Raw genomic sequence first — 26,123 nt, 5'->3', positions numbered from 1 at the left:
ATGATTTACTTTATTTCCCTCACGGGATCAATAAAAGTATCTATCATCTGTCTAAACTATGGGACAGAATTCTGGGGTCTCCCCATACCAGAGATTATGGTAGGGCTTCAGAATGGTGATTGGCTGACACCATCTGACACCCCTCTGATTGGAGAAAAAAGACGTGCTGGTTTGCTATACATACTGTACCAGGAAGAGGATTTCTTTCTATTCAAAACGTGTATTTTAAAAGTTTAAGAAGTAAAAACCTTACAGCGTACACAGATTTCTAAACTGATCAGGATCGTTATCTTTGTCTTATGCATAATAATGTTCACCGCTCTGTCCAGCAAATTAATAATAAACTTTATTTTATATAGCGTTTTAAACGAATAAGTAGATTGCTCATAAACCTAATCACTTGCTTTTTCTTTTTATTTAGGCTCAGATTTCAACTATAGATCGTATTATTAATAACCAAAATAACAACCAACCAACACAAACAACCATATAAACATAATACCAACCAAAAACATAGATAACAACCACAATACAAAATCAAATATATCAAACCATTTTACTCTCGCAAATTCCTCCAATTATCATAATCCTGCCCCTTTTGCAAAACCAAACCTTCCTCCCATCCCAGTTTATCCTCTTTATCATAAACAAAATCCACCTCAATTTTCAACATAAAGCATTACACAAAATCAATACCTCAACACTCCATACTCAACAACGATAATTCACAAACAGCCAGAACATACCATAGCCCCGCCCCTTATGCAAAACCAACATCCCTCCCCTGTTCTCTCTCTCCCCTGGTGGCTGTAATTGTTTTTATTTTCAAATAAATTTTAGCAAAGTCATGTATTTTAAAAATCTTAAGATTTTTATATTTATGTCTTTATTTAGTGGTTTCATTAGTGACAAAGGCTAAACTTTCTTGGAAAAATGTCTTTTATGTAAACCATGTTTGCTATTAATTCATTCAGGGCTAAAATATGTTCATTGTCTTCTAATGAAAGAAGGGTTCCTTTCGCCGTAGTCGGGTTGAAATTAGAAGCTTGCCACGCCCGGACTGTTACACCAATGCATTAGCATGTTAAAGCGATTTCATTGAGGAGCCTAGCCTTTAACTAGTAAGTACTGTACTTACTGGGTTTTTGAGGGGGGGGGTGTCTTTCGCTGGAAATCCCGCCTCCTACTTTGAAAATACCCGTGAAACCGGTTCAATTCGTCACAGCCAGCACTCCTGCAGAGAGTTGGGTTGTACTTGCAGTGTATACAGTACACGCGTTATGCTCTTCGTTAATGTCTAAGCCGGAACATATCATTATATCTCATTTTGTATTTCTTAAAAAAAAAATCGTTTTCCCAGCCTAACAGTATTGTTTTTAACCTGTAAAGCGCTTTGAGGAGCCACCTTTAAAGGCGCCATATACAATAAAGTTCATTATTATTACTATTGTAAATTTGCTGGACAGAGAGGTGAACATTATTACACAGAAGACAAAGTTAGCGATTTACCTTGCATTGTGTATTGTGCTGCTTTAATACAGTTTTAAATAATTAAAAGTCTAAACAGTATCAGCTTTATCTATGGGTTTTAAATAAAGGTGATTTAAACACGATTTAAATCAATATAAATGTTTATATTGTAACGCATAGGTGACTATTCATTGTTATTAAAATGACTTAAATCCGATCATGTTGTGATATTTAGAAATATACATTTGTTTGGTGCGAGTGAAGTTTTATTTAATCTCTGAGCCATACTGATTCTTCTGGAAGCCAGTTTCCGCCAGGGAGTAAAAAAAAAAACACACTATGGTATTCTCTCCAATGCAGTGCAGTTAAAAACATACCTCTGATGCTGCTCCTAAATGAATATCATTTATGACCATCAGAAGCTTTATGCTCCTTTTCTTTTTTCCAGTGGATTGAACAGGGAGAGGCATTTCATGATGTACTTTTCACTGATGAAACAACAGTGGCTCTGGAACAGTTTTCAACCATGTCGTTTTATAAAAAGGGGAGATATGTACACGTTACTGAAGCTAAAAGTTTAGCCTTTGTCACTAATGTAACCACTAAATAAAGACATATAGAAATCCCTACGTTACAGACTCTATATGGCTGGTATTGGTAGTTTAAAGAAAAAATACACACCAGTATTCCACTTTCTCCCTAAACATTTTAAGCATCAGAGTCTTACATGTGGTTATTTCGGAAACGTTTGTACGTGCTCCTTCTGACCATGTTACTGTTTACTGTTACTGACCATATTAAGTTTAAGTGCCTGTGGGCACTTTTCCTGTCCGTGGGGGGTGGACCGTCTTTCATTAGAAGGTTAGTCTGTTCTACTCTGAGAATGTATAGGGGGTGGAAAGTGCCTGCGGTCATTTAATTAGTATTAAAATTCGCACTGATTCCCTTGCGAAGATACGGACATAGGAATATTCGTGCGTGGTCAAAAAATGGCATAAAAACGACAAAGTGAAGGCTGTGAAAACATTCACAATGTACTTTATACACAAAGCAAATATACCCCCCCCACCTCTCTCAATTCAATTCAAGCTGCTTTATTAGCATGACAGATGGGTACAATCAGTGTTGGGTATTTACTTTGCTTTGAGATGCCACTTTTAAAGGTGATATATAAAATCAAGGCTTTAACTTGCTTTAACTCCGCAAGTCTGAGTTCTTGTGTCTGTCCTATCCGAACCCGAAAGTATTACAATATGTATCTTTATAGCAGGTGGTGTACAGCTTTTTAGTATAGATTACAATTTTCTAAAATGTATTTACAAAATAAAAACGATTACAATCTAGTCTTTCCACGTTTGATCCCAAAATAAATCTAAACGGGGAGAAAGCTATGCTGAAAGTTTATTAAGATACTTAGAAGACAAAGATATCAATTTATGTTGCATTTGTCTGATTGTGAATCAAAAAACACATATATTTAAACCCGTATTTGCGATTTAAATCAAAACATTATTTAAATCAATATAAATATTTATATTGTAACGCCTAGGTGACTATTCATTGTTATTAAAATGACTTAAATTCGATCATGTTGTGATATTTAGAAATATAAATTTGTTTGGTGCGAGTGAGGTTTTATTTAATCTCTGACTCAGGGAAACGTTTCATTTTTTCAAAGAAATGTTTGTTAAAAAAAAGGTCACGGCTCTAGCATGAGTTGATCATAGACCATGTGACATGGGAGTCAGGAACCTAACTCACAGTGCCACCAGCAAGGTCACATGGAGAGTGCTGAAAAAACACTACAGAAACATTATCAACAGACAATGTACAGCGTGTACTATTCTTGTGTTGCGGTACATGAATATAATTATATCGTTATTAATTTCTTTAGATACGCGATTCCATATTATATTCCCGTTTAATCAAATTCTAAAAGTATGCTTGTTGACTCCGGTATCACGTTAGTTAAAGACTTCGATGCTTAAAATGTTTAGGGAGAAATGGGATACTGGTGTGTATGTTTTCTTTAAAGTACTGAGACCAGCCATATACTGTATGTTTAAGTTCCAAAATTAATATCGTTTATGGCCTTCACACGTGTTACAGTATGTTCCTGTTCATTTTATGCTCAGGTACTAAGATTTCCCTTCAGTGGTAAAATTCCATATAAATATTCAATACTTAAACGGGCACAGTTAAGACATTAAATATACATATACATACTGTATACAGTACAGTTTGCATACGGTAATATGTTTATGTTCCTAAATCAATCTATTTTATGAGCATGTGAAAGGCATGGTGAATCGATTCTCAAAAATTACTGTACTTTGCATGATTGGAAACAAATGCGTGATTGCGAAATGCTGTGGTGTTACTTTTACAAAGACGGTCAATGAAAAAAAGAATGTGGACCAGTGGACCAGACTTTGAGTTTACAGCTTGTCCAAGGTCATTCATTATTAATCCTATTTGTAATATCTTCGTTAAAGACTTTGATGGCGACAGCACAAACATGAGAGGTTGAGCTTTATTAGCTCCACCTTGCGGAAATTCCGGATACTATTATTTTACTTGCGGTATTATAGGAGAATTTAAGGTAACTCGCGGTAGACTGCTTAAAGCGCACCGCAAAATAATGCGGTATCGCCCGCTCGTTTTGAATGGCTGCATCTGTATCTCTTGACTGAGGGCAGTGGGGTGAAGAGCTCATGCCCGGGGTGGTGACTGTCCTCTGTGATGGCCAGAATTCTACCACGGCAGCAGTCCTCATAGAGCTGTTTAATCTCGGTGAGACCGCAGCCGATGATCTTCTGGGCCATATTGACCATTCTCTGCAGTGCCTTTCTTTCTCGCGAAGAGGTGTTGCCATACCACACGGTGATCCTGTTGGTGAGGACGCTCTCGATAGTACAGCGGTAGAAGTTCACCAACACATGTATTGGCATCCCCCATCGCTTGAGGCACCTCAAGAAATAAAGGCGCTGCTGAGCCTTCTTCATGATAGAGTCAGTGTTCACAGTCCAGGTTAGATCTTTAGAGATGTGAATTCCCAAAAACCTTAAGCTGGTGACTGTTTCCACTTCCGTTCCATCAATACTGAGTGGGCTGTGAGTGTGTGGCCTGTGTCTCCGAAAGTCCACTATTAGCTCTTTCGTTTTCTTTATGTTCAAGTCCAGGTTATTGCTATGACACCACCTAAGCAGCTGTACAACTTCATCCCTGTAAGTGGACTCGTCATCATCACTGATCAGTCCTATTATAGTGGTGTCATCGGCAAACTTAATGATGCGGTTGTTGCTGTGTCTTGCTGTGCAGTCGTGAGTAAATAGGGAGTACAACCTTGGACTCAGACAGCAGCCTTGTGGGGTTCCAGTGCTCAGGGTGAGTGGTGTTGATGTTTTATTGCCTATCCGCACCACCTGTGGTCTCTCGATAAGAAAGTCCAGCAGCCAGTTGCAGACAGAGTTGCACAGACCTAATCCCCTGAGCTTTGTCACCAGTTGACTGGGTGTGATGGAATTGAATGCTGAACTGTAGTCCACAAACAGCATTCTCACATACGAGTTCTTAGTGTCCAGGTGTTCCAAGGCTGTATGCAGAGCCAGGGAGACAGCATCATCCACTGATCTGTTGTTCTGGTAGGCGAACTGCAGGGGGTCCAGGGACTCTGTGATGGAGGAGTTGATGTGTGACAACACCAGCTTCTCCAGGCATTTCATCACCACAGATGTTAATGCTACTGGGCAGTAATCATTCAGGCATGTCACTTTTGTCTTTTTGGGGGTTGGAACAATAGTGGTTTTTTTAAAGCAGGTGGGGACCATGGACTGTGACAGGGAGGAGTTAAAGATGTCCGTAAACACTGTGGTCAGCTGGGCTGCACATGTCCTCAGGACGTGAGGTGGTATCCCATCAGGCCCTGCAGCCTTACGGATTTTCACCCTGCTCAGAGTCTTCTGCACGTCCTGCTCTGAGAGTTTCAGAACAAACTCGCCCTGCACACTTGGGGTCTTCTCAGCATTGCCCGTGTTCAGAGCATCAAAGCGGGCATAGAAGTTTGCCCACTTTGGATCATTGTCCTGCTACAGAACCCAAGTGCGCTTCAGCTTGAGGTCACGAACAGATGGCCAGACATTCTCCTTCAGGATTTTTTGGTAGACAGCAGAATTCATGGTTCCATTTACCACAGTAAGTCTTCCAGGTACTGAAGCAGCAAAACAGCCCCAGACCATCACACTACCACCACCATATTTTACCGTTGGTATGATGTTCCTTTTCTGAAATGCTGTGTTACTTTTACGCCAGATGTAATGGGACACACACCTTCCAAAAAGTTCAAGTTTTGTCTCGTCAGTCCACAGAGAATTTTCCCAAAAGTCTTGGGGATCATCAAGATGTTTTCTGGCTCATCGGTGGTTTCCGTCTTCGCCATTTTTGCCCAGTCTCTTTCTTATGGTGGAGTCATGAACACTGACCTTAACTTAAGGCAAGTGAAGCCTGCAGTTCTTTGGATGTTGTTGTGGGGTTTTTTGTGACTTCTTGGATGAGTCGTTGCTGTGCTCTTGGGGTAATTTTGGTCTTTGGAAATGGCTTTATAAACTTTTCCAGACTGATAAATCTCAATCACTTTTTCACACAGGGCCATGTAGGTTTGGACTTTTTTCCCTTAATAACAAAAACCTTCATTTAAAAACTGCATTTTGTGTTTACTTGTGTTATCTTTGTCTAATATTTCAATTTGTTTGATGATCTGAAACTTCCAGTGACAAACATGCAAAAAAATAAGAAATCTGGATGGGGGCAAACACTTTTTCAGCCAGCTGGCTCTGTGGCGCAATGGAGAGCGCGTTGGACTTCTAGGCCTTGATAGAATAAAGTAATTCAAAGGTTGTGGGTTTGACTCCCACCAGAGCCATGTATCATTTTGATTCAACCTTTCGAAATCCTCTAGGGTTTGGTGTTGATCAAGTCAAATACAGGACTTCTTAAGAGTCCACAGTTGAAAATGAACCAGCAGCCACAAGAAAGAAATTAGCACTGGACTGTGATCACATCACTCCTGTCCTGGAGTCCTTGCACTGACTTCCTGTCAACTTCAAAATCCTCAAGCTCACCTATAAGGCTCTCCATGGCTTGGCACCTCAGTACCGGTCTGGGTTATCGCCCTACCCCCCACCTCACAACCTTCGCTCTTTTAATTGTGTTTTCCTATCTGTCCCCCAGTCCATCTACACTCTATGGGTGACAGGGCCTTCTCCTGTTTTGCCCCAAAGCTCTGGATCTTTATCCCCAAGGATATCAGAGAGTAACCTTCTCTAAACTCCTTCAAATCCAGACTCAAAACCCTCTCTTTAGAAGAGCCTTTAATGAACCATTCTTTACCCCTCTGTTCCTACTGTATTTAATACCACCATCTATTGTCTTCTCTAACTGTGTATTCTCATCCTGCTTATCTTGTGTATTTTTTAACTTTATTGTTGTCATTCTGTAAAGTGCTTTGAAAAGCCACCTTTAAAGGCGCTATATAATGTAAAGATTATTATTATTATTATTAATAATGAACAGTGCATTTAACACTGAGCACATGCAGTCCTTCTTTGCAAAGGATTGCAAAGGTTGGGAATTAGCTTTTCACTCGTGTTGTTGAAGACCGTATCCTGGCTGTGTTGCAGGAAATGTCTGGATGCCATCACCAGATCAAGGAGAGGATCAGGGTTTTGGGAGGTCTTTTTGATGCCTGACACTGTGTGTTTCCTGGTTGTAACGGATGTCATTCTGGACCTAAACAACAGAGAACACCATTGAAATCGCTGAACTGCCTAGCGGACACTTTGTCGCCTTCTTTTGACCTGTAATTAATGCGATTCTCTGAAAACGTGGCACGTTATATTTGTGCTACCTTTATGGAGGGTGACCACACTCATAAGGATCATAGATTCGATCACAAGCATCTAAAAATGAGAATGAGAAAATGACATCATGCTGTAAGGCTGAATGGCACGAATTCTCCTGTTCCTTCTGCAGCAAATGTGAGTTTTTTTGCTTCTTAACACTGAGATGGAGATATTTGGCAGCTGTGGGATTCCCTCAAAGAGACTGGAGCTTTAATCCAGCTCTAAACTAAATACTGGGTGACTTGTAAGGGCTGGTAGGAGAGGAAAAGAATAAATACTTATTTTTTGGTCTTTATCTACTAAAAGAAAGGAAAGAAATATTTGATTATTTTTTATTCACCAGTTGTTTTGATCAAATCATTGTAACGCAGTGTCATATTAAGGTATAATATGTACATGAACATCATGTCTGAGTCAGTGATGGCAGCTGACTATCGCTGGAGGACAGTTCATCATGAGCGGGTAAGCCGGCATAATAAGGGAGTAGAGATTGGCCTCTGTGTCACAGTGTTTTAGGCAAATGTAAGGTTTCTTTCTTGTAAAATATATTCGAGTGCATTTTTGCTGAAAATTAATCTTGTGCATTTGAATGAATTCCGATATTGTCACCTAATTCTATACATTGTTTCATCACACTGCAACATTTAGAGGAGCTCAACTGCATTAATTAATTGCATAATGATAGTATTTCTTGCCTTTTAAATACTTCAGTCCAAAATGTAGAGAAGGTGCTCCTGTTTTCACCATTATAAGAACTGTGATGCACCAGTAATATTTACTCTCATAAAAGTATTGTCATTGTATTGTTCTGTTCTGTTACAATCTTGAAGGACACAAACCTTCTGTTTTACTGCACTGCACTTCTCCAGAGGCCAGTTCAGCACACAAGGATCCTCAGTCAAACAAACACTGCAATCGCTTGATAAAAGCCATTCCTCATCCTTTCTCTTAGTATTGGTGCAACTTTTGTATGCGGTTTGACAATGAAAGGTGTAATCATCTTAAAGAGAGTCTTCATGAAGGTGTGCGTCAGCAAGCTCTCCACTGTCAATTGACCGGGCTTGTGAAGAAACCAATCTCATTCAACAACCACACAAATTGCACAGCTTAAGGCACATGAAGCAAAATCCGTGAGCTGATTGACACAAACCAATGTCACTTCACATTATCTGCAAAGTTGTTTTGCTCGTCTGACCACGTCTTCCTACCTTACAGTGAGCACATATATTTCAGTTTCTTCTCTTGTATTTTCCTTACTATTTTACTGTCCCCTTCCCCCATGTGGAGATGTATCCACTGCCAATACTGCTGTCTGATTATTTAAATTATCTGTAAAACTGTTACATGACTTCATCTAATTGTACATTTATAAGACGGTCTGTGAGACATTTGTGAGAGTAGCTGAATCTCAGGGCTGGTATGGAATCACACACAGACGGGTCTTCTGTGTGATCTGAGTCCCACTGCTCAGAGCTACAGACTGGTCAAATGGTCACTATTGTAGACATGACCATCTGACCATCGGCTACAAATAATCAATATACTGATCATAGTGTCACTACTGGTGTTTATTACATAAATACTATATATAAATAATAAGATAATTCCACACTCATGTGTGTTATAAAACATTTATAAACATTTTGGGAGGCTGACATACAGTAAAGAAAGTAATACTGAAGGGCTGGAAGTCCTGGAAAGGGTTAATAGAAACTTCTTGCTTCTGACCTGGAACAGAGCCCACAGCTGCCAGATCAGTGACCCCTGAGCCCAGTTCACAGAGAGGAGAACCAGGAGCTCTTCTCTGTCTCTAAGAGGCTGTGGGGAAGGAGAAAAGGGGGAGATGGGACTTGAATCCAGGCTGTTCTGATATTATTCATGAAGCAGCACTGATTGTCTGAATATTTTCTGGTCCTGGATTGTGAGGATAGCGAGCAGTATGGAGTTGAGCTTCAGTCTGAGTGTTAGTCTTCACTGTGAATCTGAATGAGAAGAGAATATTGATTTTTTATTCTGCCTCTGAGAATTTTTCTTCTTTGCCAGGTGGTGTTACATCCCCTTTAGATACTCTACACAGACTGCCAGAGAGAAGAGGAGAGAGAGAGATGGACAGATAAGAGCACACGCAGTGAGAGAGACATACGTCTTGATTTACTTTGAAGCAAGTGTTCATTTCCTTTCTGGAACAAGTTGTTTCTGAACTTCAAGACATTCATACAACTTCTGAAAGATAAAATACTAATCTTGCTTATCAGGACAGAAGAAATACTGCAAAAAAATGCCAGTGAATTTTTCTCATTTTAACGAAATGTGCAGAAAAACAACGGCAGTGCATCTCCATCGTCTTGATTTAGCTTAATACAAGTATTCACTTCCTTTTATGAAAATAAAAACCTCTTCAGAAGAGCGGCGCTTCTCACAGGAGAGAATGAAAACAAAATCTTTTTCAGGGACGCTGATTTTTCTCTTTGGGGGAATTAAAAGCACTTGTCATAAGTGACCTTGTGGCGCAACGGTAGTGCCTCTGACTCCAGATCAGAAGGTTGTGTGTTCAAATCATGTCGAGGTCAGCTGATGTGTCTGCAGACACCACATAGGTCATCTGAATGAAATAATGGAGCAGTATGGAACACACAGTGAGGAGTGTATGCAATGAGTCATTTTGAACACGACAAGAGAAAAGGCACACTGCACATCCACAGAACATGACGTCCGACTTTAGAGACAGTAACATCAGAGATTGGAAGTTCTTGGTCCAGGGTTGCACCGATTCTGAGTCTTGTTAGCTGGAATGGATGGGTTTGGGGGTGTTGATACCAGAGTGGTCCAGGAGGGGGGTGCAGGTGTCTCAGGGGCATTCTTGTTTTTCTATGAGTTCAGGTTGATTCTGTTGGTTCTGTCACGAATCTCCCTCACGCAGGCAAGCGCTCCCGCATTCCCACGAGCTCTCCCCATACCAAACGTGCACGCGTCAATCAGTCCTCTACTTAAACCCTCATCTGTCCCCCGGTCATTGCTCACGATTGAGATTCTCTCCCAGAGCTTACCTACTAACTACGCCTTTGCCTTACTACGACTTCTCCAATGGACCTCGACCCTGCTTTTCTGACTACCGCTTTAGCCACTCGATTTTGTACCTTCGCCTGTTTTACGCTTTCTCGGATCCTGACCACAGACTGTCTCTTCGTTTACGCCTCTGCCTTCTGAATCCACACCGACGCAAATTCTACGCCTTCCCGGACTCGGACCCCAGCCTGTTTACTCCGACTACGCCTGCGTCTCGCGCCAACCCTACCAAGGGCACCGCATTGGATCCCTATCCTCAGCAGTCAGCCCCTGCGTGACAGGTTCTTAGTGTCTTGGTTACATCCGTTTGTGTGTATAGATGAAAAAGCTATTGAAGAGCACCCCCACCCCCCAACCATCTCGGTGGAAGTTGCCATGTTCAAAAAATACTAAAAAGATAATTAAAGTTGCACACAACAAAGCATGACTGTGAAAGGTCAGGAGGCCTGCCTAGTTAGCACAACACTTGATTACAGTAAAAAAAAAAATCATTAAAAATAAAGAAATGTTCCACAACTCAAAACAAGGTTGTATGAAGTTAGGGGAACTGTCTGGTGTGTAAAACACCTGGTTGCAGGACTGTGGCTGTTGTATTTGAAATGCTATTGAGCCATGAAGACGACCCACCTATCCCAGTGTATTACCTGTAGTATCTTCAAAAAATCCCACCTGTAGTGTTATCTTCAGAAAATCATAAAAAAATAAAGGTTCCACAACCCAAAACAAAGCTGGGAAAAGTCAGAGGACCTGCTTAGTGTGCAAAACACTTACTTGCAGCATTGTGGGTGCTGTGGTTTAAATGCTAATGGTTTGTGAACAGAATACCCCTATCCCAGTGCATTGTGCCATATTAAATAAAAGCACGAGAAAAAGAGATTCAGAAAGCAAAGCTGTGTCAGTGTTCTGTGTAAAAAATCGGTTTGAACATCATGGGAGCTGTTTTTAATAAGTTGCTGAGTAAAGAATATTTTAATCTTCCTGCTGTCAGTAGTATTGTCAATATAGTTGACCCTTACCTGGGTGAAAACAGGGCGTAAAGGAAGGGTTTCAGAAATCAAACAGCTTTATTCCCGTGCTTACAGTCTGGGTAATTGGAGACAGGGCTGTTCTGCTTCCTATGGTCATATACAGGTTTTTCGCACAAAGCCGTATTGAACAGTATTTCTCGCATTGTGAACGTCTGTACACAGCGGTCCCCTGGGTTCCAGTTAGTGCGTAATTAAGCATCAATGACAAACTGGAGGTTTTAAAAAAGATAATTAGCTCACTGATAGTTTGATGTAAAGGCTGTGGAAATATCCACAAGTCGTGGTCTTTAAAATGCATTTGGTTTGAAGGCGTTCTGTGCTTCCATTGTGAAGATATGGACAAAAGAATATTTGTGCTTGGTCAAAACAATGTCATAAAAACTAAAAGTAAATGCTGAGAAAGCATTCACAATGTATTTTATACACAAAGGAAGTATTCTCGCAACTCTAAGAGGTTTCGCGTAAACGCTGCAAGTGTGCCAAAATTGTTTTCGAACTTCAAGCTAACTTTACCCCGGTGGAGAGAGCGATGTCTTCCTCGTTAATATAGTGGCAAGTATCCCCGCCTGTCACGCGGGAGACCGGGCTTCGATTCCCCGATGGGGAGTAGCTTTTCAGAGTGCGAGACCACAGAGGAACTGTGCAGAGACTTCTAATACCTGGAGGCAAGGAACTACTGGTTCAGTAACTGACGACCACGGGAGACATTGGCATTGGAACAGAGGTACTGTACAGAGACTTTTAACACCTGAAGGTGACGAACAAGGAAACTGGCACAGCTAGCCGATTCAAACTGAGGGGAATGTAATACAGCCTGCAGAGGATTTCTATCACTACCGGAACAGAGACTGGGGAAATAGGACTGGGCGATACTCCTCTCCTTCAAGTGGGCCATCAGAGACTACAGGGACTAAGTAGAAACATTTGTGTGGCCCTCTTCAGTATTTTACAGGGAAGACTGCTGCCCCTCTGTATTCAATATGACCCTGGGAAGGACCTTTTGCTGCTGCGAATGCTGTTTTTCGATGAAGTGACAATGAATGTGAATGTTGTTATAAAATAAAAGGGCACTTATACAATACAAATACTTGTCGCTGGTCTGTGTGAGCATTGGTGATTCTGGGAGATAAACAGAACCTGTGGTCATGTAGAGGGGCCCTAGCACCCCGTTTGTATTGCTAGGTGGTGTAGTCGGACACGAGGCAGGAACATTCCTCGCCCATAGGGTTCACCTTACTGTGACATAAACATTAAAATAAGCCCCTATAGGACCAGCAGAAGTGAGATACAACATCAAAAGAATACATAAATTAAATAAAGTAAGGGGATCTCTTTAATTCAAGACTCCAGCCCAGCCTGCACTCAGGGAGCAATCCTAGGGGTGTCATCTTCACACCTGTCTTTCCTGGGGAAGGATGAAGGACCGGTTCCCCTCAGACAGGAGCTGGGCGCCCTGGGTGTGTGGTTCTGCAGGCTGGATGGCTGTTAGGAAACGTGGAGAGACACTACAGCCACCGAGCTCTGAGCAGCAGGACTGGAAAGTCTGGACAAGAGAACCACGCCCCCTCTCTTCACGGAGATCAAGACCACCGAGATCTCAGGGAGACCATGTCCGAGGTTTGAATACAGAGCGGGCTTCGAGGCCCAGATCTCCCAGGGGACCGAATCTTCTCGGCTTCCGGCTTCGGAACGAGGAAGAGCGGCTCTCGGTCTCTCCACTGGAGAGACCTGCAAACCGACACTCAAAGCTTCCGAATTAAGAACGCCTTTCTAAAACAAAGCACAAAGAAGCCCGTTTTCTCTTTAATTCTTTTTATTGGAAAAAAATGACGTGCAGCAAACTTTTACCTTAACAAGCGTTCAAAGCAGCTGTTGCTAGTAAGCAATAAAAGTAAAACTACAGTCAAAGTCTACATTATCTTTAGAAAGAAGACCGCTCCAATTATCCAGCGCTTGAAGTATAAAAGTAAGGCCACCAACAAGAGGATATTGGTAGTTAATGGCTCATTGACATCTTGGCTTCTTTGGCAAGAATCTGCTTCAACAACATGGCTGGGCAGCTTGTTCCCCACCCCCACTACCCTCTGTGTACAGAAGAGCCTCCTGTCCTGACTGGAGGATCTCACCCAGCTGTGTCTGGAAAGAAGCCAGAGTATCGGCTTCAACAACACACCTGGGCAGCTTGTTCCACACCCCCACTACCCTGGCTCACTGCGGGTTTATCTAGTAAAGGGTCATACTCACTGTGTGTGTCCCATCTCTCTGTCGGTGTGTCCGATGCCAGGGGGGGGAGCTCCCATTTTGGGTGTGTCAGACGTGGGCCCTTCCCCTTGTGGGTGTGTCTAATTTGGCAGGTCTGTCTAATCCCACTCCCACAGTGAGCATGTCTAATATAATGTTACTCCCACTGTGTCTAATACAGTGTGGCTTCTTTTCAGAAAGTTGGATGGGATCCAACCCCTCCTACCCCAGCATCACAGAAGATTTCCTGACTAGGACTCACTATAGCTCACTATAGCTCATCTGCAGTCGCAGTAAAGCCCGATTGATCTAGCATTCAGAATCCCAACCAACCTGACAAACAAACTGCTCTCCCCCTGTGCTCTGGCAGGCACTACTGTACCTGTAGAGCACTGACCACTGGGGTAAACGACAGCTACTACCCCACAGCAGTGTGAATTATTAACAGCTACAGTCACTGAATGCAACTCACCTCTGCACTCTGCACACACCCTGGACAGGACAGCAGTCCATCACAGGACACACACACTCACACACCCTGGAGAGGACACCAGTCCTTCAGAGGACACACACAGACACAGAAACACACACCCTGGCCAGGACAACAGTCCATCAGAGGACGGACACACACACACACACACACACACACACACACACACACACACAGACACACACACACACCCTGTACTGACACAGCTGATCACAGTGCTAGGGTTCAGTGTTCAGTCATCTCAATGCTGCCTGTGACCTGTTTCTCTAAATCACACCTGACAGCAGGTCCACTCGTAGGCAGCGGGCCCTGTCACAGGCAGGGGGTTCTGTTTCAGGCAGCGGGCCCTGTCTCAGCAGGCAGCATGTCCAATCGCAGGCAGAGGGTCCTCTTTCAAGCGGCGTGTCCAGTTGCAGGCAGCGGGCCCTGTCAAAGGCAGGGGGTTCTGTCTCAGGCAACGGGTCCTGTCAGGACCAGTGGGTCCTGTCTGAGGCAGCATGTCGTGTCTCAGGCAGTGGGTCCTGTCTGAGGCAGCAGGTCGTGTCTCAGACAGAGGGTCCTGTCTCAGGCAGCGGGTCTTGTCTCAGGCAGTGGGTCTCAGACTCACCTCCTCCCTCTTCCGCTGGATAGAAAACTTGTCCGTCTGCCTGCTCCCTCCAGTGCAGGGTGTGGTTCCCCAGGAGACCCCGCTGGGCCAGCAGGTCCTCCATCTGCAGACACAGATGGACTGAGCGCTGAGCGCCAGGCTGTGTGCTTACAGCTGTGCTCAATGACTCAACACTCAGGCCTGCTGCACTGTAGGACAGCTCACACAGCACCGGCGTGCACCTCAGACACATCGCTAACACCCCTGGATTCAAACAACACGGGTTCGAGCTCTGAAACATTGTGTCGGAGAGCAGATCTGCTCCGTCTCTCCTGGTGAGCCCCTGGATAAGGCCTGGATCTGAATCCCTGAGGATCAAGGACAGGAAGTTTATAACCCACCTCTCAGCATCTGGAACAGTCTGTCTCGGAGTCTGAAACGCTCCCTTCCTGGGGGAACCCCAGTCTCCTTGGTGTAATTCCAAATCTGCTGTCTGCTCTTCAGCCTCAGGATGGTCCTCTTCCCCTTCCTCCTCTGTGGGTCTGGGGCAACAGGCATCAGTGAGGTCAGGTGACGTGTGTGAGTGTGTGGTGACACTGACAATGCAGCTGGATCTGCTGAGTGAGACAGACTGAACACTGTCCATCTTACAATAATGACCTGGGGGAACCAGGTCCTCCTGTGCTGTGTTTTTACACAGGCGGTTCGTCTCAGCCCCTTTTCCTGACCTCTCATACAAACCAAGCCATCCTGAGCCGGGGTGGGTCACTGGGAGGGTTTCTAGCTCAGATCCCTGTGGAAGACGCGCCCAGTGCTGTCCTCGCTGCTTGATGAGAAGCAGCAGCTCTGTAGTTGGTCCTAATGTTTGTGCCGGAGAATATTTTAGACCCTGTTTCTGCGTGACTGGTATCGTTGCCTGTGGGTGATCTCTACCTCTGTGTCAGCGGCTGTGTATTTAAGTCTGAGTCCTTGTGTTTGGATCTGCTGGATCCAAGTGTGAGGAAGAACTGGGCAGCCTTGTGTCAGAGGGCCCTTGGTGCTGATCACCATCTCTCAGTCTCGTGTTTTGTGTGAAGCAATACCCATCTGTGCCTATCCTTCGCCCCCCTTGTTTATCGAATTTCTGTTACTCCCCTCAGAATGCAGATACCGACACCACAACTTCAAAACCAACAGATCTAAGATCTCATTCATACCTGCAGCCATATCCTTAGCACTTGATTATCTATGCAAATTTCATAATAATAATAATAATAATAATAATAATAATAATAATAATAATAATAATTGCTTACACTTATATAGCACTTTTCTGGACACTCCACTCAATGCACTTTACAGGTAATTGGGACTCCCCTCCACAATCACCAATGTGCAGCATCCACCTGCATGTTGGTGTTGTGGTCGTGTTTTTTTGTCTGGTTCTCTGGACGCCCACACCGCTGCTGTGAATAATAGAATAATAGAGACTCTCTCTCTCTGCAGTGGATGAGAGCTGAGGGGCTGACTGGAGACGCGTGCCCAGGGGCTGCTGGACTCCCCCAGTCCTGCACAAGCGCCCTGCTGCCTGACCTGGGAGCAGAGTCACAGGCTCATCTGCCAGGAAGAGAAACACCAGCCCCTTCCTCTCAATCCTAGCAGATCTGCTCAGAGGTGAAGACACAGCGTCTCTCTCGGCTCCGGGTTCGAATCCTCCTGCGTGACACAGCACAGACACGTCTGACACAGTTCTTACAGGTCACTGGTGTGCTCAGGTCTCGCTAATGGGTTCAGTCAGATCTGAATTAACTCAGCCCTGCTGGGCTGCTACTGATCCCCCTGGCTGGTGTGGATCGGTCACCAGTGGAGACTGGGGAATACTCTCGAGATCCTGATCCCCGTTTAAACTGTCAGGACCCCCCACTTCCACTCAAAAACACCAGACTCTGCACTGCTGGGAGAGATTCCCAACAGTGGATTTCTTCATTCTCATCCTGCTCTCCTGTCTTCCCTGCTGATAGCATTAAGGAAATGTTCTTGACTCTGGTCTTGTCCAATTGGGCTAGCAGTGTCCAGTGCCCCAGCAGTGCCAGGCTCTGCTGTTCTGGGTCCAGATGGGCTGGCAGTGCCCAGGTCTGACAGTACTGCCCCAGCAGTGCCAGGCTCTGCTGCTGACCCTGTTCTGGGTCAGAGAGTCTAGGTCTTGTATAGCTGATCTGAAAGTTCTCAGTTTTTCATGTATGTTGTTTTGGTCTTATGTGTCTGTGTTTTCTTTCTAATAGTAGAGATGTTTAAAATAGTTTTTCCAGATTGATCCATTTTGGCTTGCCAATTCTTCTGGTTTTGGTTTATTTAAATTCTTCCATTTTTAATAGAAACTTTTTGATCTATCGATTCCTCGGTTTTCCGAGAGCTGTCCGGTTATGTGTGTGCTTCTTCTCCTCTTCACGTTGTGTTTGCGGTGTTTTATCATCTCACAGTAAGTAGGTGAGGTGCATATCTGTGTTGTGTGGTTGTCTGTGTTTTTGGTTTGATTGTTCTCGCAGTGGTTTTCTAGCGTTTCTGCACTCTGTATCAAACCGTTCTTCTTGTGCTCTTGTTTCTTGAGTTCGTTTTGTATTCATTCTTTTGAATTTTAAATTTTGAGGCTGGTTTCTGAAATATGTGATTTAAATCTGTTATAGCCCTGTTGATGCCTGATTTGGTGGTTTGATACGCAGTGTTTTGGAATGTACAGTAGTTGATGATGTCTGAATTTCCTGGTCACTTACTATCTCCTCTCTGTCTGTCTCCTGTCTTTCTTTTTTCTCTCCCTCTGATTTGCCTACAAACACAGATTGTCCGTTCTCTATAACTAAACTCATGAAGGAAATACATTTGTTAAAAAAACAATAGGTGAACAAACAACCAACATAGGGAGTAAATAAATAACAATACTGATATCTCTCTTAGTTAAAATAAATAATTTCTTCAAGTAATTAAGAGACAGTATTTCAGTCAGTGACCACAGAGGCTAAAACACTCCTGAAGAACAGATGCCCCATCTCTTTAGGTACACCAATATTTCTATCTTCTCCTCTCTCTCCTCTCTCACTGCCATCTCTAACCTGTCTCTCTCTCTCCTCTCTCACCCCCATCTCTAACCTGTCTTTCTCTCTCACACACCCATTTCTAACCTGTCTCTCTCTCTGACTCTCTCTCCTCTCTCATCTTGTGTCTCTTCTGCCTACAGACACAAACAGGAGCCTGACTGTTCAGCAGTTAATATTTCAGACCAAGAGGATCTGTAGTTAATTTTAGAGACTCTTGTACCAGTTTATATCTCTTGCAGAGTTGCAGGTAGCTACTGTCTCAATAGCAGGAGGCTCTACACTGAGGAGTCACTCTGCCCTGAGCCTCACCTCCTCAGTGCTGTGTGTCGGTTGGTCAGGGCGTCTCTCCAGCTGAGCTGTTTGTGTGATGTGTGTCACGCCCTCTGCAGCCAGAGGGCGCTCCTTCTCTGTCCTGTCCCTAGTTCCCTGCCTGCTGTCCTTCCAGTCCCTCTCTTTCCCTTGGGCTATGTATTTCCGGGTCTTGCACTCTGCCCTCGCTTAGCATGGACGTTCGGATGTCCTGAGACCCGTCTAGCCCCAGGTGGCCCCACGTCCGCTACCTGAGGGCATAGGTATCTATATGGCACTCCTGAACTCTTTGCACTAAGGAGCCCGGGCCTTTTTCCTGTCTCGCCGCTACGCATATGGGTCTTTTTCCGCTCTCCTGCCTGTGTCTGTCAGGGGGTTTCAGTGGGAACAGTGCAGGAAGGACATCAGAGAGTCACCTTGCCTGAGAACTTGCACATTAACTCAATGCCTGCGTCTTCAGAAAAGCTTTTTCATTGGTTGATCCCTCTGTCTGCTCCCTTCCATCTTCTATTACACTTCTAATCCCTTGAATTTAATGGTACTACATCTGGTTTCTCCTATCTTTTTTTTTGTTTTCTTACTGAGACTCACTTTGAGAAGCCACTTTTAGAGTTGTTAAAGTATTATTATTATTATAAATGGGATGAGACTGGGCAGTGAGCTGTTCCTAACAGTGGCTCCACCCTGGCAGAAACACCTCCTGCTTTCAATCCAACATAAATTCAGCCGGAACTCTTTCAGTTACTCTTTCTGGTTCCCTTCTCCTTGTTTCCGTTCGGAAGAGGGGACAGAGGGGTTACAACTTCCTTTACATCGCCTATAGACTATAGGAACATATTCCCACCACACAGAACAAGTTACAGTATGAGCACTGAGTGCCTGTTTCCCTACCAGAGGGAGCGTCACCCTCTTTTTTCGCTGCAGAACAGATGTGGGGTAAATGGAGTCTCCCCAAGAGCTCACAGCTGGTGCCCTCTGGCCGCCATCTGGTGTCTTTCAGAACACACTGCGTTCCTATCCTTTGAGCACAGCTTGTCTGAAAGGTCTTTACACCCTGTATGGCTCCCGGCACCCTGCACAGTCACTGGCAGCAGCTGATAGTAGTGATAGGACATTATGAAAGTGCACAGCTGTGTGAGTGCGTCTGCTGTAGGGGTGACCAGGCAGCCCAGAATATCTTCAATGGAAAAACTCTGATTTGGGGCCTTATGTGTTGATCTTTCCTTTTGTCTATTTACATATCAGATATCTGCTCTACTGTTATATTCCTGTTTTCTCATTATTTGATATATTTTCTCCTGTGATTTGTCGTATCGTTACCTTATATTTGATTATTAAGTTACAGGTATTCTTATCCATTCAGCTGTGTTTGCTGGGTGGTTAGATTGTCTAATTTCCAGTTTTGTTTCCTTTGTTTTCCAAACCTGTGATCACAGCTCATCTGAAAGGTTTTTACTCCCTGTATCATTCACCCCACACTGCGTCGCAGACAGTAGCTGCGGTCGTCTACTTTATCTGTCTCTTGGCTGAAAAACTGAAATTCCTGCTCTGCCCGAACTGTCTGTTGAGAGAATTGAAGTGTGATAGAGTGTGGAGTGTTAAAGTAGCTCCTGTCAGGTTTATTGTATTGCTGTTGCTTTGTTTGAATGCCCTTTGTGGGAATGACTGACTTGCTTGTAACTCATTAATCCATACCGAATTTGATCTTGAACAAAATTCCAAAATAGTAGAAACATAGAGACCCCCCCCAAAGTATGAACAGTTGCCTTAAGAATGTCGTGGGGAATGACAGTAATACAGTGCCTTGCGAAAGTATTCGGCCCCCTTGAACTTTTCAACCTTTTGCCACATTTCAGGCTTCAAACATAAAGATATAAATTTTTTATTTTATGTGAAGAATCACCAACAAGTGGGACACAATTGTGAAGTGGAACGAAATCTATTGGATTTTTGAAACTTTTTTAACTAATAAAAAAATGAAAAGTGGGGCGTGCAAAATTATTCGGCCCCCTTGCGTTAATACTTTGTAGAGCCACCTTTTGCTGCGATTACAGCTGCAAGTCGCTTGGGGTATGTCTCTATCAGTTTTGCACATCGAGAGACTGAAATTCTTGCCCATTCTTCCTTGCAAAACAGCTCGAGCTCAGTGAGGTTGGATGGAGAGCGTTTGTGAACAGCAGTTTTCAGCTCTTTCCACAGATTCTCGATTGGATTCAGGTCTGGACTTTGACTTGGCCATTCAAACACCTGGATACGTTTATTTGTGAACCATTCCTTTGTAGATTTTGCTGTATGTTTGGGATCATTGTCTTGTTGGAAGATAAATCTCCGTCCCAGTTTCAGGTCTTTTGCAGACTCCAACAGGTTTTCATCCAGAATGGTCCTGTATTTGGCTGCATCCATCTTCCCCTCAATTTTAACCATCTTCCCTGTCCCTGCTGAAGAAAAGCAGGCCCAAACCATGATGCTGCCACCACCATGTTTGACAGTGGGGATGGTGTGTTGAGGGTGATGAGCTGTGTTGCTTTTACGCCAAACATATCGTTTTGCATTGTGGCCAAAAAGTTCGATTTTGGTTTCATCTGACCAGAGCACCTTCTTCCACATGTTTGGGGTGTCTCCCAGGTGGCTTGTGGCAAACTTTAGATGAGACTTTTTATGGATATCTTTGAGAAATGGCTTTCTTCTTGCCACTCTTCCATAAAGGCCAGATTTGTGCAGTTTAAGACTGATTGTTGTCCTATGGACAGACTCTCCCACCTCAGCTGTAGTTCTCTGCAGTTCATCCAGAGTGATCATGGGCCTCTTGGCTGCATCTCTGATCAGTCTTCTCCTTGTCTGAGCTGAAAGTTTAGAGGGACGGCCAGGTCTTGGTAGATTTGCAGTGGTCTGATACTCCTTCCATTTCAAGATGATGGCTTGCACAGTGCTCCTTGGGATGTTTGAAGCTTGGGAAATCTTTTTGTATCCAAATCTGGCTTTAAACTTCTCCACAACAGTATTACGGACCTGCCTGGTGTGTTCCTTGGTCTTCATGATGCTCTCTGCGCTTTCAACAGAACCTTGAGACTATCACAGAGCAGGTGCATTTATACAGAGACTTGATTACACACAGGTGGATTCTATTTATCACCATCAGTCATTTAGGACAACATTGGATCATTCAGAGATCCTCGCTGAACTTCTGGAGTGAGTTTGCTGCACTGAAAGTAAAAGGGCCGAATAATTTTGCACGCCCCACTTTTCATTTTTTTATTAGTTAAAAAAGTTTCAAAAATCCAATAGATTTCGTTCCACTTCACAATTGTGTCCCACTTGTTGGTGATTCTTCACATAAAATAAAAAATTTATATCTTTATGTTTGACGCCTGAAATGTGGCAAAAGGTTGAAAAGTTCAAGGGGGCCGAATACTTTCGCAAGGCACTGTAAGTATTACAGTTTATCTTAAAGAAATATACACAGTATTCTTGTAGTTGGAACGTGAGGTTTAGTGCATATACATTTCAAATCCTGCATATATACTTAGAAAAAATGTAATGAGTATTATGATAGCCTACTGTACTGTATCCTTGCAGATACTTTTTGAACAATCCTCGATTGGACAGCAGAAAAAAATGATATCAGATAACTTTCATATTCTCAATTCTGAATATCAACTTCTCCTCTCTTGAAAACATTTTAGGGTTCCCAGATGTAGATCAAATTGATGCTAATATTCATGTTCCCTTATCTATTTAAACAGGGTAAATAAATCTGTGTCAGTAACGGCTTACTTTGTAACAAACTACGTAATGTGTAATTTAGGTGATGTGTAATATTTTGTGATGTATTCAGATTAGCCGAAGCAATGTGTGTCCATAAAAAGTTTTCACTAGGGGGATAGGACATCAAATAAAGTTGATCTTATCTTAAAACAGTTTTTCCTTATTCAAGTACGTTTGCATTACAAGCATGTGGTTTTTGCATTTTTATGATATTTCGGATGTGAATCTGTTATTTTTGTTGAGCTTTGTCTAGACAAGTAGCCTTACTTATACAGTATGTGGAGCGATTTGCTCATGAGATGTCTGCTTGTTCTATTTCTGAGCTCAGTATAAGGGGTAGAAAGCATGACTGTAACATAACCCACCTCTCGTCCTGGCCCAAGCCTGAGGCTCGCCCCCTAGTGCAGGGTTAGAGGTGTGAAATAACGTTGTAACTATTGCTCCATTAATAACATGTTGATTGCATGTTTCTAGATGGGTATAACAGGGATCTCAACTACAGAGGGGCCTTATTAGCCAATGAAACATGGTAGCTTCCTGAGAGACACCACAGGAAGACAGGAGTTTGTGATGAAAGTTCGGGAGGAATGGCAACAGCCAAGTTCAATCAGACTCGGCGGTTGTCAGTATTTTAGCATTCACTCCTGACTCCTCTCCTGAAACACTGTGAATACTGCACGTGATCCCCCTCTCTCCCTCGCATCCCTCCTCCACCCCGTCTCTACCTGTGCAGCTGTCCCCTGGTCACTCCTCCTCCTCAGCCAAGTGGGTTCGGCCAGATTTTCACACCATGATCCTTTCAGTACGCTTAATTCTTGGTCTTGTTTTTTTTTCTCCCCAGAAAACTGACTGTTCGCCCCACCTCTGCACTAAGTGGCCTCCTGATAAAGTCAGGTTCCCTTGTGCCTTGTGTTTACAAGTAATACTTCAGACCGGTCGGCCTCGCCTCAGGGTGTTTGGGTGTTTGATATTATACAGTTGCAATGCTGAGGCCTGTGATTGTGATGCTTTAAGGCTACAGGAGTCTCTCTGGAAATCCTGAGTGATTTCCGGCATTCAGGCAGAAATACAGTACCACCCTCCCACAGTGCCAGTCCTACAGTGTCCAGTCTGCAGAATCTCCTTGAGATGTGGACTCTCCGATAAGCGATCCCGCCAGCGAGAGACTAGCTAAAGCAGGATGTTCTGTATGTTTCAGTTAATTATACTGTACATGCACAGATGTTGAGCTCATCATCCTTTTAATTAAATTATATTTTGTCATCTATGCTAACTGTAGCTAAGATCAAACTATCAAGGTTACACATAAATAATTATAAATTAAATATATGCATTATATTGCTAACGCTGATGCAAGAGGCAAGTCATAGGAACTGAACACAGAATGTATAGGAGTCACAGTGAATGAGAGAGGAATGAACTAAATTATTTAAAAGAATTAAAACACTGAAAAACAGGAGACACAATAAGAGATAGGAGATCACAGAAAATACCTCAGTAACAAACATATAAACACACAGGACAGGAGACACAGCGAGAGAGAGGAGATCACAGAGAATCCCTCAGTTTTAAGTAGACACAACCGGACGGGAGACAGAGTGAGGAAGAGTAAATGAAATACAGTGGGATTGATAGGAGACGGGTTGTAAAAAGATTGGACACACAGAGATGGAAAGAAAGACGTGTCGGTTGAACTTGCTGACTGAGTTATTTGACATTGCTATTTCTTTGGCAGATTAATGACTTCCAAGCAGACGAGGTCCAGAATTTCGCTGGCGTGGAAGAATTGTTCCAGGTTGGTTTTCTCCCATTCCTGCAGGTCAGTGACCCTTCAGTCAGACTCTGTGTTCAGGGAGACACACAGAGAAGTCTCACACTGTGAAAAATGCTCCAGAGCATTCTTCTCCTATAGTGAACAGTGAAATAAAACCAAGAATGGGAGACTTCTTTACACAAAGGGTGGGGTGTGTATAGAACAAGCTGCCCAGCTATGTTGTTGAAGCTGATACCCTGGCTTCTCTCCAGACACAGCTGGGTGAGCTCCTCCAGTCAGGACAGGAGGCTCTACTGTACACAGAGAGGGGAACAAGCTGATACCCTGGATTCTCTCCAGACACAGCTGGATTAAATCATGGGATCAATTAATCACTAACTACCAGACAGTGTTGAAAAAACGAAAAACCTTCTCTTGTTTTTAACCTTTCTTCAGTTTTTAGAAAACCTGTATGCAGAAAAAAGATATTTCATTTTTTTACTACTTCAACAGTCAGATCTCTGGGTATTTAAATCTGACTAGAATGTGTATTGTACAAAATCTCTTTTTCACTATCAGTGTTGTTTCATTCTCATTACTTCTGCAGGTTTTATACTGTGGTTAACAGTTAAAAAAGTCCTCACTTTGTGCTGCTCTCGGTTTGTTGATGGTGGCGTACTCAACATCACTGTTTGGTTGTGTGATGTCTGTAAAGAACAGGATACAGGTCAACACTTACGTTAACTTATACTATACAGGTCATCGCTTATACTAACACTTAAACAACACTTACATTAACTGTACAGAACGACAGGACTCACTGTTCACACTTGTATTGACACTGTACATGACAACAGGACTCACTGTTCACACTCATATTGACACTGTACTGAACAACAGGACTCACTTTTCACACTCGTATTGACGCTGTACACAACAACAGGACTCACTGTTTACACTCGTATTGACACTGTTCTCACTCATATTGACACTGTACTGAACAGGACTCACTGTTCACACTCGTATTGACACTGTACTGAACAACAGGACTCACTGTTCACACTTGTATTGACACTGTTCACACTCGTATTGACACTGTACTGAACAACAGGACTCACTGTTCACACTCGTATTGACACTGTACAGAACAACAGGACTCACTGTTCACACTCGTATTGACACTCTGGTCTGCCGGAGTTCGTGTCTCAGCAGACTGGAGCCTCACCTTTGCCGTCTGCCCCCGGAGGCTTGGCCAGAGAGTAGTAGTCGTTCATTTGGCGTTCTGTTGAAGAAACAAGCGACGGTGTTTGAACCCAGGGGAAAGTGTCACCGTTACTCTGACTCGTTGTGATTACGGTAAGCGTAGATGAAGACCGGCAGGTAAAGAAATGAGGGAGCTGTGTCAGCTTGCGTAGGCTGCAGAGGAGCAGGTAAAGGATTATTCCACGCTGAAAAGAGAAGAAAAGAGACACAACGTGTTGGCTACACACAACCGAAAAAGGCTCCACGGCCGAAACTTTGTGTCTCTTTTCTTGTCCTTTCAGCACAGGAATAAAGCTTTGCCTGCCCCACTGCAGGAAAAGACAAAGTCAGTGTCACTGGGTAAAGAGCTTCACCCTGGTTGACATTGACCTGAGCGCACAGTTGAACACGGCCACCTCTACCAGGCTGCAGGAACTGAGTCTCTTTATTCTGAAGGGAATGTCCCACACTGACAGCCTGGAGGAACACAGTCTCTTCAGTTTGAAGGGAGAGTCCCACACTGACAGCCTGGAGGGACTGAGTCTCTTTGGTCTGAAGGGAGTGTCCCACCCTGACAGACTGAAGGTACTGAGTCTCTTTAGTATGAAGGTAGTGTCCCACACTGACAGCCTGGTGGAAATGAGTCTCTTTGGTCTGAAGGGAGTGTCCCACATTGACAGGATGCAGGAACTGAGTCTCTTCAGTCTGAAGGGAGTGTCCCACCCTGACAGACTGAAGGTACTGAGTGTCTTTAGTCTGAAGGTAGTGTCCCACACTGACAGGCTGAAGGAACTGAGTCTCTTTATTCTGAAGGGAATGTCCCACACTGACAGCCTGGAGGAACACAGTCTCTTCAGTCTGAAGGGAGTGTCCCACATTGACAGACTGAAGGAACTGAGTCTCATTAGTCTGAAGGGAATGTCCCACACTGACAGGCTGCAGGAACTGAGTCTCTTTATTCTGAAGGGAGTGTCCCACACTGACAGCCTGGAGAAACACAGTCTCTTCAGTCTGAAGGGAGAGACCCACACTGACAGGCTGCAGAAACTGAGTCTTTTTATTCTGAAGGGAGTTTCCCACACTGACAGCCTGGAGGGACTGAGTCTCTTTGGTCTGAAGGGAGTGTCCCACATTGACAGGCTGCATGAACTGAGTCTCTTCAGTCTGAAGGGAGTGTCCCGCCCTGACAGGCTGAAGGTACT

At 43.6% G+C, this 26,123-nt stretch overlaps 1 non-coding gene and 1 pseudogene across 1 annotated transcript; both read left to right on the top strand.

Annotated features, from left to right (window-relative positions):
- The window catches only part of LOC102695046 (zinc finger protein 721-like), a 1,154,024-nt pseudogene that overhangs the window by 972,125 nt on the left and 155,776 nt on the right, over positions 1 to 26,123 (top strand).
- Positions 6,299 to 6,391, top strand: trnar-ucu (transfer RNA arginine (anticodon UCU)). Its single transcript has 2 exons — positions 6,299 to 6,335; positions 6,356 to 6,391. It is a non-coding gene; the product is annotated as a tRNA-Arg (tRNA).

Source organism: Lepisosteus oculatus, chromosome 14 (assembly GCF_040954835.1).
Source record: "Lepisosteus oculatus isolate fLepOcu1 chromosome 14, fLepOcu1.hap2, whole genome shotgun sequence".
NCBI classification, from domain to species: Eukaryota; Metazoa; Chordata; class Actinopteri; order Semionotiformes; family Lepisosteidae; genus Lepisosteus; species Lepisosteus oculatus.
This window is presented reverse-complemented; position numbering and strand designations above follow the sequence as displayed.